Here is a 12,363-nt window from a genome sequence, read left to right as displayed (position 1 = left end):
TGAGGAGACTTGAAACTAAAGAAAAGTAGCCGCCCAACATTTACCTGCTGGTGTTAAAAAGTCTTCCTTTTTCCCCATCTTGTTCTCAGCCCCCGTGAGGGGAGGGTTAGATGTGTTGACAGGTGGACAAGGGAGGGGGTAATCCCATCTCTTTCTTTTACTTTCTGCCTTTGCTCTTTCCCTGTGTGTCTCCCACTTTGTCTGTTTGCCTGTCTGCCTGTCTCTTCCCCATCCCTCTCCCATGATGTCCGTGGGGCTCTGGTTTTTGTTCTTGGCACTGGCGCCTCTGTAGCCTCCTGTGTCCCCATAGCCTCCCAGTAATTCTGGTGCCTCATCTCCCTGCTGCGCCTGTTGCTGAGTGAGGAGCTCGGGGTGCTGAGAGGTGGAGAACACCTGGATACTGAGGGGTGCAGGCTCGCTGGAAGGGGGGAGCGGTGGTGCTGTGGCAAGGGCTGGGATGTCACATCGCTCTTCCTCCCTTGGGGCAGAGCCAGGCAGAAGTGGCCTGCCAGGCCCCTGGGCTATTTTAATGAAGGAGAATTTGGGCAGGTTAGAGGTTCTAACTGTGTGGGGGTGGATTTCTCCTGCTCTCCTGTGTGTATGGTGCACACCCGACACCACCAAGCTCCCCTTGTGGACAGTAATGCACATTGGGGGGGGTCACAGGCTCTGGGACCACATTCCTGAAGTTTGAATCCTGGCTCCTCAACTTCTTAACTGGGGGGCCTTGGGAAAATGACTTACCCTTTTTGTGCCTCACTTTTCCTATCTGTAAAATGGGACTAATAATTGTACTTAGCTCATAGGGTTGTTATGAAGAATAAATGACTTACGACATGTAAAGTGCTTAGAATAGTGCCCGCACGCTGGTACTCAACAAATCTGAACTACCGTTGTTGTTGTCCCCATCTAGATCGCTTCAGCCATCATTGTCAGCAGCAACCAAGTTGACAATCCACGCTGTGAACCAGTTCTCCTGCTTGGGTGATGTTGGGGTACTGGGGTAAGTCGACTGTCTTTTTTCTCTCTCTCCTTGTCTTCTGACAACAGGCCCTCTTTCCTGGGGGCCTATTCCGTGTAGTTCTAAAGGGGGTGTGGCACCTGCTGGGCCCATGTGACACAGGCCTGACCAATCAGAGAATCTTACTCCTCAGGCCACAGTGATTGACTGGCTTAAGGGGGGGTCATAGGACCCAAACCAGGCCAGAGTCCTCCCCAGAATTTTGCTGCCAGAATTGTCATGAAAGATGGTTTTCCATCTTCTGAGACCCAAGTTCTAAGGATGCTGTAAGCTGGAATCCCTAGAAACCACCTTCTCCAGCTGCATAAAGGAAGCTACAGTAGGAGGAAATGAGGCCATCAGGTCAAGGAAAGTAGAAACAACACATGAAGAGGGGGAGAGAGAATGAAACCCTGAATCCAGCTGTGTAGGTATCCCCGTTTTGCGTGTGTGTAAACAGCTGAGCCAATTGCTGTTTGTACTTAAAGCGTTTGACTTGGGTTTCTTGCAATTGAAAGAATCCTGATCAATGGCAAGGCTGGCTTGATTGCCTAGGAGGCCTGATCTCATGCTTACGATACTGTCACTCACAGGAACTCATAGCTTCCTCAACAGAGAAGCTACACCAGGAGACGAACGCTGAGGAGGACCAGATGATGAAGGGCTCGGAGTCAGAAGCAGGAGTGGCTGGGCTGGAGAATTGGAGTTGGCATGGATTCAGCAGAATATGAACCCTCCTGATGGGCTTGATTTCAGGGTCTCAGAGAAACGAAGAGGGGAACAGGTGAGCATTCCAGGGGAAGGGCAACGCATGAGCTGGAGGCTCAGAGGAGAGAAAACATAGGTTAGAAGAACAGCAGCTAGTTTGGTTTGGATGAAATGTCAGGTAAGTGGGGAAAGGAAACCTGGAGGCAATGAGGCTGAAGAGTTTTGTTGGGGTCAGAGCAGGGAACGTCTTGAGTTTCAGGTCTAGGGCCTTGGATTTTTATGGGTTAGACAACAGAGAGCCATTGAAGTGTGTGTTTGTTTTTTTCTTTTGGAGTGAAGTGGAAAGATTCAGAGCTGTGTAGAGGACAGTTAAGATGGGGAGGAGGAAGTCAGGGAGTTGTCCAGAAGACCAGGTGAGAAATAATGGCCGTCTAGAGTTGGATGGTGGCCTAGAATGGATATGGATATCACGGGAATTTGTTGTTTTTATGTTCAGCAATCATTCTTGCTTCTTCTGGTAAGAATGTCCCCATTTTCCTTGGGGAAACCACTCCTCCTCCAGACTCAGTCTGTATAGTCTGGGTGGGACTGACCTCACACCCAGACCTAGGGCATGGATTGTGACCCTGGCCTAAGCTAACTCATATATCCATCCCGTGATCACAGGAAATGGTTCAAGTATGCCCATTGTCCCAATTTGGGGCAATGAAGGTCAGGCCCACTATTTTTGTGAGTTAGGGAAAGGGAATTCTATTTTCCAGTAGACTTATGGCTGAGAGGAAGTGAGTCTGGAGCTTTGGGGACCCCCATGAGGCAGAATGGCTCAAGTGGATGACCTTAAGGCAAGTTCCTCTCCATGCCTCAGTTTGCTCATCTAAAAAGTGGACACAATGATGTCTATCTTGTAAGGTTGAACTTTTCTATAAGTGCATGGCACATAGTTGGTGCTCAATAAAGGCTTGCTTTGTTACTGTTATTATTTTTAAAATTATTTATTATTATTTCTCAAGGTATGGAAGCATGGAGGAGCATGAGGGGGTGTGTATTAATCAGTCTTCTTTCAGTTGAAAATACAAGAAAACCAAATCAGACTGGCTTAAAAAACCAAAGGAAGTTGTTGGCTCACATGGGAGTAAAGTCTAAGGGCGCTAATGAATTTCAGGCATGGCTTGATCCAGAGGCTCAAATAATATCACCAGGATACTGTCTATCTCTCCATCTTCTGGCTCTGTTTTCCATGGTATAGGTTCCATTCCAGGCATGCGCTGGAGCCAACTGTAAAACATTCAGGAATTTTGGGCAGTGTTGTTAAATCATTGGTAGCATGAAATTGGCCATGGTGGGAGTATTTATATCATGGAAACTGGCAAATGCTGCAAACCAGGGCTTTCTTTCCTTCTTCTTCTTCTTTTTTCTTTGTGGGAGGAGAGCTAGTTCACAAGCACACAATGGATCCATTCTCCAGAAGTCACTTCCTTTGTAGTGGCAAGAAGTCTGCCCACAACAACTGGTTGACATCCCAGCACCTATGCAACCCCAGTGGGAAGCAAGTACCTCTTTTCCAGGAGTCCCAGAAAATGTCCCAGGGTTGGGTCTCATTGGCCTGGCTTGGATCACATGCCCTTTTGTGAAATAGCAACTGAGGCCAGGGTGCCAGTGCACAGAGTGTACTGATTGGTACCTGTCCTTTCTGGAGCTGGGAGATGGGGTCAGCTCTCCCTCCCCCTGAACCACGTGGACTGAGAATGGGTGGGGATGGTTCCCTACCGTAACAAACAACCACAGAACCTGGTAGCCTGCAACAGGAAATGTTTATTGCTCGCATGTCTGTGGTTTGGCTGGAGGCTCTGCTTCAGGCTGGGCTTATCTGAGGCAGTTAGGTGGGATGCTTCTGTTCCCATTCTCTCTTCTTCTCCTCCTGGAACCAGCTGAGCAGCCCAGAATGTCCTCCTCGGGGTGACAGCAAAGTCACAAGATGAGAAACAGTGATGCCCTCATAAGGCCTAGGCTCGGACTGGACACAACATCAGTTCTGCCTCATTTCATTGCCCAGAGCAAGTCACAGGACTCTGCCCAGATTCCAGGGGTGGGAATATACACTTTGCTTCTTTAAGGAGATAAACTATGAAGTCCGAAGGCGAAGGGTTTTGGTGTGGAGAGGGGAGAAGAATTGGGACCATGGAAACAAATCAGCACCTTCCCTAAAGAAAAGCAGGGCACATTCAGTAGCAGAAAGAGAACGGTTACTGAGTGGGTATAAACAATAGATGTCCACTGAGGGTGCTGGGAGGGAGGGGGACGGATGTGGCTATGCTGGGTGTGTGGGTAGTGGGGAAGGAGGGCCTGCAGGAGAAGAGGCTGGAGTATAATGTAAGGAGTGGAAAAAGGCCTCCTGCCTCTGTGACACCACCGTGTGACCCAGATGACCATTCTTGGTCTCCAGACTCAGGGGAGCTGTCTTCATTTTCGTTTCCCCAGGAGCAGATCCTGAGCAAGGGTTTGGGTGCAAGTTAATTTATCTGGGAGGTAATGCCAAGAAACACTGATAGGGGAGCCGTGCTGTGCTAGTAAACTGGCTCCCTGGAAAAAAAAAAAAAAGACCCTGATTTCTAGTGTCTGCCAGTTTTCATGGTGTAAATGTTTCCACCATGGTTGATTTCAAGCTACTGGCACGATGTACCTGAATGAGGAGCTGGGAAGAGATGGGAGAATGGGTTCTCATGGGCTGGTCTGAGCTGGCTTCAGCACACTTCTGTAAGTGAGGCAGGGAAGGAAGGTGGCCAGAAGCCAGCTTCCAAGGCGAGCCCCTAGAGCTCAGTGCCACTGGGACGGCTGGAAATGGCGTGAAGCACAGCCCTCTGTGTTACCTCATGGGGAGAGGGGCTGGGGTAACCACCCACCAACTCCCCGTCCATTGTTCATGGGGACTATTCCCTAGGGGATGGTAATTTGCTGGCACTTCTGGCCGGGGCTCTGGTTGCACAGGGGCTGGAAGTTGCCATTTGGGCCACAGCGGATGTGGAAATGGTAAGGTCTGCTATGGGGGCCATTGGAGAATCGCCAGCAAAGAATGCAGCATCCTGTTTTTCTTAAGCTACTCTTAATTTTACAATGACTAGGTGAGCTACACTTCCACGGTCATAAAATAGAGGTTTTCCTCTTTGCAAAGCTAATTGACCGCTGAAGGATCTAATTTGGCCTCATTAGCAAGATAACTGCTTTGTGCCTTGGTTTCCTCATCTGTAGAATGGAAATATTAACTACATCGTAGGATTTCTATGAAGGCTAAATGAGATAATACAAGCTCTTTAGCATATGTACCCTTCAACATATGGTCCTTAGACAGGTGCCAGTTACTGGTGCATGGGGAGATAAGTATAGCATTAAGAATAAGCATTGAGGGGCTTCCCTGGTGGCGCAGTGGTTGAGAATCTGCCTGCCAATGCAGGGGATGCGGGTTCGAGCCCTGGTCTGGGAAGATCCCACATGCCGCGGAGCAACTAAGCCCGTGAGCCACAACTACTGAGCCTGCGTGTCTGGAGCCTGTGCTCCGCAACGGGAGAGGCCGTGACAGTGAGAGGCCCACGCGCCGCGATGAAGAGTGGCCCCCGCTTGCCGCAACTAGAGAAAGCCCTCGCACAGAAACGAAGACCCAACACAGCCAAAAATAAATAAATAAATGTAAAAAAAAAAAAAAAAAGAATAAGCATTGAGAAACTTTGCTAACAATTTGCCAGAGTAATTGTATATCTGTTAACTCTAACAGTTAAAAACCTTGAATTTTGCATTTTTATTAAAAAAATTTCACTTTTCTAAAAAAAAAAAAAAGAATGAAGCATCCAACATGCCAGCCTCCAGGGTCCCCTCACCAGCTTCCGGACCCCGTTCTCCCCCAGCATACTACTCCTTCGTTGAAAGAAACATTACCTGCTTCCCTCGAGCAAGAAATGGAGTAAACATCTTTAACATATTCAATGAAACCATTTTGTTGTTCTCTGGATGTGGAGGTGTTTCTCTGGAATATTTTCAGATGTGTCCCTTCTCTGGGCTTCTGTCTGGCCCTTGATGGGGTGGAAATGGGGTCAATTATATTTATTTCTTGCTTTTTCTTATGCCCTCTTATATTTCCTTCTTGCAGTTGGGGAGTCTGGAGAAAATGCTCTCTGTAGTAGTTTATTTTTTTAAATAGCAAAAATCCATTCATTTATTGGGCACTCACTCATTTTGGTGATTTGCTGCCTGCAGCAGACATGGTGGATGGCCTGCTACTCACAGCTCCCACTTCTGGCTTCTCACCACAGAGAACTGTGCAACTATCTGAGCTCATTCTCTGAGTGCCAGAGGGTGACTGGCCCCACATGGGACGGGCCCGAAGTGTCCCAGGAGCAGCCTTAGTGGAGGACAGCCTTAGTGGAGGATTCAAATGGTGGATGAATCTCTCAGCTTCATTACGCCTTGGGTGGGACACCCCTCAGGCAGGTCCCAGGGGTCTGGTCGGGATGGAACCCATTTTGCCCACAGCAGTCACCTGCTCAGTAACCCATCTCGTATTGGCTGGCTTCTCCTCTTGCCTCACTTCCCCACGTCCATACTGGGGCTTCCTGGGACCACTTCCCTGATAAGCTGTTTATAGTCGTATTCTTGTCTCAGGCTCTGCTTCGGGGGAACCCATCCTGGGACACAGTGTGTCACCCCGCTTGGCTTCTGAACGAGACTGATCTGATGGGGTGGGAGTTGTGTCTGATGGTGCTTTTTGATTCCCCTCAGGGCTTGGCACAGTGTGAGGGACTCACCAGGGTTTCAACTTCAAAATCCAGATCCAAGGAGGCACCAGCTAAAGGCTGAAGGGCAGACAGGGACGATGAGGTCTACAGGTGCTGCGTCCTCTTAAATCTGCATGCCCAGGCCCCTGTCTCCTGAGCTCCAGACCCAAGCATCCGACCAGATGCCTCCACCTGGGCGGAAGCTCAAAGTGTAATTTATCACCCCTCCCCCGCCTCCCCACCCAGCATGCCTCCTCTCAGGCAACGAAGGCAGACACTGGCGCCATCCCCTCTCGCCCTCGGTCCCACAGGGTCTTGTTTTGGTACTCTGTGCAAACTTCCCAAAGCTCTCCACTTCTCCCCACCTCCCCTGACACCTCTCTGGCCCCTGCCAGCATCACCTCTCCTCTCCAGTCTTGTGACCCTGCAATCCCTCCTTCTGAAGCAAACTTGGCCGCATTGCTCCCCACTGAAAGGCCTCGGCTGTGGCTCCCCATCTCCGTGAAGAGGAAACTCAAACTCCTTGCTGTGGTCTAACAAGCTCCCCCCCACCCCCGTCCCAGGAGCTGGTCCCTGTCCAACCTCCAGGCCCCAGGCTCTCCCCTCCCCTTAATACCTGGAGGCCCACGCCCACGGGGAGGAAGTGCCTTCAGTTCCTTGGACTCACTTTCTTTCACCTGCTGGCCTAACGCTTGCTTTCTCTCTGCCCCCAGCACTTCCTCCCACCTCCCCTGGCCAGCCTCGATTCATCCTCGAGGTTTGGCTTAAATGCCACTTCCGTGGAGCGGGTGCCTCTGGATCCCTGGTCTGGATTACAGGAGCCTGTTTTCTCAGGAACCCCTGTGGTGATGTAATCCCCTGGATTATAACCTGTTGTTTAATCACGTTGCTCTCATGCAAGGTGAACTCTCTTCGAACAGAGGCCGCATCTGATTTGTTCCTGGTCGTGTCCCTGGCCTTTGGGGATGTAGTAGTGTCTGGGGAGTGACTCAGGCAGTGGAAGGGTGACTTTTCTCCGGCATGGCCCAGAGGAGTGCATCCAGAGAGCTTGGCTTCAGGCTCTCCTGGAGGAGACAACTTTTGCTTGGCGGCCTTTGTGTTCCCCAGGACATCTTATTCAGGTCCTTAACAGGAAGACGAGGGGCTCGAGCAACGGAGAGGAGGAGGGAGGGCAGGAGAAGAAAGGAGGCCCTAATCCGTGGCCCAGAAGAAATGAACATCTCCAAGTTTCCCACATCCCTCATCTAAGTAGGTCACACGGAAGAACTCAGAGTTCCTGTCAAAGTTTCAGGCAAAAACAATAACTTGGTTTTGACCTTGCTCTCTTCAAAAAGCAAGTTGCTGCTGAGCTGCAACATCAAAAAGAATAAATAATTGTTTTTCTTTTTTGTTGTTATGATATGGATCATCTGAGCGGTTAGTGGTAAGCAAGCGGCTTTGATTCGACTCTGGCTCCCCAGCGCTTCAGCCCCTCTTTATGTCAGCAGGCTCCTGTTTCCAGCCCAGGACGGCAGAATCCCTTGATTAAATTCATATTTGTTTTAATCTTTCCCTGTGTCTGATCTCTAGCTCAAAGATGGTCAGGAAAAAAAGCTGGCTGCCCCGCTGCGGCCACGGGGAAGGCCTGTGTCAGGCCCCACGCTGTTTGTTCTGTCCGGAGCGATAAGGCAGCCAGCCAGCCCGCCGTGCCCTGCCAGGCCCCCTGTGCCAGCCCCAGTTCCCGCACTGCTGGTGGCTGCCGGGATGGCCCACCGAGCTGCCAGGCCGCAGGTGAGGGCGAGGAGGGTGGGGGACCAGGCAGCTGGCAGCACCGGGCACGGTCTGCGATCGGACCCTCATGCTGGACTGGGAGTGCTAGAATTCTCCTTAAACATCTTAAAGCTGAAGACAGTATGGATCTCAGGTGCGCCGAATGGAGTCTCAGTTCATAGCAGGCAACTACCATTTGTCTGTGTTTTACACCCCCTCCCCCGCACCCCATCACTTTCATCCCTCCCCCCACTCTGCCAGCATGGAGGCAGCCTTCTCAGCGTGTTGCGTAAACATCCTGAATACATAATGTTGCTTTGTATGTGGATGTGTGTTTCTTTTTTTTTTTTTTTATTGTGGTTAAATACACATAAAATTTACCTTTTTGGTGTACGTAATTTTAATATAGAGAGAAGTACTGTGTTCTGTACAGTGTAGCAGTCAAGAGTACAGGCTCTGGACTCAAACTGCCTGAGTTCAAAACCCCAGCTTTGTCTCTCACTAGCCGTTTGGTGGCTCAATGTCTCCATCTGTGAAATGGGATGGTATATTTGTTCCTACGTCGTAGAACTATCTGGAAGATTAAGTGAGGTAATACGAAGCACTCAGAACACTGCCTGGCATATGCTAAATGCTCAAAAAGTGTTAGTTATTTTCATTATTCTATTTCTCATTTTTTGGTTTTCTATCCCTCAGCCCAATATTGAGAACCACCCATACTGCTGTATGTATATCTGGTTCTTTGCTTTTAATCATATTCCACATTGTGTATTGTCTACATTTTACTTTTTGAGTCCCTGGAGATGGACCCCCAATTGGCAATGTAACAGTGAGCACCTCTTGCAGATCTGCAGGAGGATTTCTCCCTGCAGGAGTGGGGTCAATGCGTCCTAGGTCAGGGTTTGCAAATTTTCTTTCTTTTTTTTTAAAATTTATTTTTAAAAAATTTTATTTTATATTGGAGTATAGTTGATTAGCAGTGTTGTGTTAGTTTCAAGTATACAGAAAAGTGATTCAGTTATGCATATACTTGTATCTATTGGCAAATTTTCCATAAAGAGTGAGATAGTAGGTATTTTTGACTTTGTGGTCCATATAGCTCTGTTGCAACTGCCCAACTCTGCCATTGTAGCACTAAGGCAGCCATAGGTCATATGTAAGTGAATGTACATGGTTATGTCCTAATAAATATTTATTTACAAAGACAGGGTCTGGCCAGATTTGGCCTGCAAGTTTGTAGACCCCTGAACCAGGTCATGAGTAGACCTAATGTTGCTGAGTCCCTCCGGTTGCTCTCAGATTGGCTACACAGTCTGTTCTCCAGTCAGCAATGCCCATGAGTTCCTGTTCCCCCATGTCCTCCTAACAGAATTCTCCAAGTCATTGATTCAGAGGGCAAGGAGGAGGCAAGGGGGCCCATGCCTCTGCCCTCATCCTCTGGCTAAGACTTTCTTTCACTGTGAGGTTTGGGCTGTTTACATCTGTTGTTTGAGACCTTTCCCTATGAAATTTAAATTAATGTATATCTGGGACATTTGAACCATTGTCACTACCATTTAGTGTGTGCCAGGTGCTGTGCTAAGCACTTTACATGTATTAGCCCCCCTGGTAATCCCAATGACCCTGTGAAGTAGGTACCAGTGGAATTTTCTTTACCAGATGAGGGAACAAAGGCTCAGATAGGTGGAATGACTTGCCCAAGGTCACGTGGCTAGGACAAGGTAGAACAAGCACATGAAACCACATCTGTTTAAAGCCAAGTTGAATTCCACTCTCATCCCTCTCCCTGGGGGTGTGTGGGGAGGGCTGGGCCCAGCAGAGGAAGGTCCAGGAAGTTCAAATGGGGGCTCGTCCATGTAAAGTACTTAGCACAGCCCCTGGCACACAATAAACGGGAGGTAGGAGGGTGCAGAGCAGGAAGGGCAAGGAGCTGATAGGAAACTTGGAGGTGTCTCTGGCTAAGGGGCCTGCTCTGACAGTTCTGATACTCAAGCCTATGGTGGAAAACTCCTCTGTGGAATCAGCAACCTGAGACCCAGGCCTGCGATGAGGGAAGGACTTGGACCAGAAAGGGCAGAGGCTCAATCACATGTGCCGTGTTGAGGAGTGAGGGCTGTGTCTGGGCCACCTTGGATCCCCTCTGTGCTTAGTGCTGTGCCTGACATTTAATGGGGAGAAGCAAATAAGTTGCTTGAGCATGAACCAATTAAAAGCAATGTTTTCCAGCCATTTTAAAAAAGTAAATCTTTATTGACGTGTAATGTACATACAGGAAAATACACAGATCATCAGAGTATGATAAATTTTCACAAAGTGAGCATACCCATTAGCACCCAGATCAAGAAATAGAACTGCACCAGCACCCCAGAAACTCCTTTCATGTCCCCTCTCAGCCAGATACCTCCCACTCTCCTGGCTTCTAATAGCATAAGTTTTGCCTGGTTGTGAACTTGAACTTTCTATAAATGGAATCAACAGTGAGCAGTCTTTGGTGCTTGCTTGGTGTCTTTTACTCAACATTATGTTTGAGATTCATCCATTTTGTTGGTTGGGCATAGTTTTAGTTTGCTTATTTTCATCACTGAAGAAGTGTATATATATGTGTGTGTGTGTGTGTGTGTGTGTGTGTGTGTATTTCCTCACTATATATGTGAGACTGTAAACAATACTATATATACTATAGATACATAGTCTCACATATATAAATAAATAAATTAGTAATTTAATTTAAATAAATAAATTCAATTGTGATATCTATCTATAGATAGATAGATAGATAGAGATCACAATTAAATTTATCTGTTCCCCTGTTGCTGGGAATTTAGGTTGTTTCCCTTTTTGGGGCTATTGTGCATAACGCTTTTATGAACATTCTTACATGGGTCTCTTGGTGGCCACATGCATGAATCTCTGTTGGGTGTATATGTAGGTGTACAATATTTGAGTCCTAGAGGAGCAAATGTTTAGCTCTAGTTAGATGCTGCCAAACAATTTATGTTCCCATCTCAGTGCGTGAGAGTTCCGTTTGCTCTAGACTGCATTAGGGTTGCAACCAGCTGAGTTTTCAGGTGTTCTGAATATCCTTAAGCTTCAATAGCCTGTGGGTTCAAATGAGGTCATCCTAACACATCTAGTGGGCTTTCCCTGATTGGCTAGCTCCTCCCTTCCCGCCTTCCTCCACAGAACCATAGATACTAAAACAGTGCATTTATCAATCACTCCTAATGACAACATTTACTGAGTACTTGCTAGGTATGTGGTACAAGCACTGAACAAGAATTAGTTGATTTAATCCCCACAACGACCCTTTGACGCAGGTACACTTAATATTGGGTTGGCCAAAAAGATCGTTTGGGTTTTTCCGTACCATCTTATGAAAAACCCGAATGGACTTTTTGGCCAACCCAATATCATCCCATTTTATACATGAGGAGATGGAGACAGAGAGGGGAAATTACTTTTTCAAGGATACACAGCTGGGAAGTGGCCGTGCTGATATTAAACTCCGTGAAGGCTGTCTCCAGAGCCTCTCTCCTTCACCATCAACTCGCACCGCCTACTAGCTCAATCTTCTCGTGCCATAGCTTCTGGGCCACTACTTCCTCCTCTCCTGGGCCCTCTGTGAAAGCCACGCTCCCCTTGTTCTACTTAGGCAGCTGCCCTCAAGGGTATCCTATGTCTTCAGGCCACTATCTGGTGCTGGTCTGGGCCCCCCTTCCCTGGCCCCCCTTGGCTGCCACCCAGTGAACTGCTGGGCTCATGTTCCACAGGAAATGTGTAGGGAAATCGGCCCCTGGACCGAGTCAGAGGGACCCACAGCAGAGATGCTTGAGCCCCGGGTGTCTCAGCTCTTGTTGCCACAACCACTGGCTTTGAAGGAGCTTGACTAAGAGCCAGCAGGGTAAGAACCATTATTCCTCTCCCACTCTCAGGTTCAGTTGCCAAGTTTGGCTTACAACAACAGAGTTTTCTTTCCTTCAGGAGGATTTATATTTTCGGGGTCCCAGTTCAGTCTGGGTTCCGGTTTCATACAACAGAAATGGGTGATGAAAAACTTAAGCAGATGAAGAATGGAAGGGAAGAACGTTGGTTGCTCATAGAATCAATAGAAGGTTGGAGTCCTTTGACGTAAAGGGCAGAGTC

The 12,363-nt window shown here is 48.3% G+C and overlaps 1 long non-coding RNA gene across 2 annotated transcripts in view; it reads left to right on the top strand.

The window, feature by feature from the left end:
* LOC137753661 (uncharacterized) overlaps positions 1–12,363 on the top strand; it is a 59,771-nt gene that overhangs the window by 22,650 nt on the left and 24,758 nt on the right. Inside the window, exons 2-4 of one of the 2 annotated variants that reach the window (XR_011071539.1) lie at positions 914–1,003; positions 1,594–1,784; positions 5,157–5,357. This is a non-coding gene — a long non-coding RNA (uncharacterized lncRNA). Of the gene's footprint in view, positions 1–913; positions 1,004–1,593; positions 1,785–5,156; positions 5,358–12,363 lie in introns of those variants that run through there. The other variant, XR_011071537.1, reaches the window with a different exon arrangement.

Source organism: Eschrichtius robustus, chromosome 19 (genome assembly GCF_028021215.1).
Source record: "Eschrichtius robustus isolate mEscRob2 chromosome 19, mEscRob2.pri, whole genome shotgun sequence".
Taxonomy (NCBI): domain Eukaryota; kingdom Metazoa; phylum Chordata; class Mammalia; order Artiodactyla; family Eschrichtiidae; genus Eschrichtius; species Eschrichtius robustus.
The sequence above is the reverse complement of the archived record's forward strand: the minus strand, read 5'-3'. Positions and strand labels throughout refer to the sequence as shown.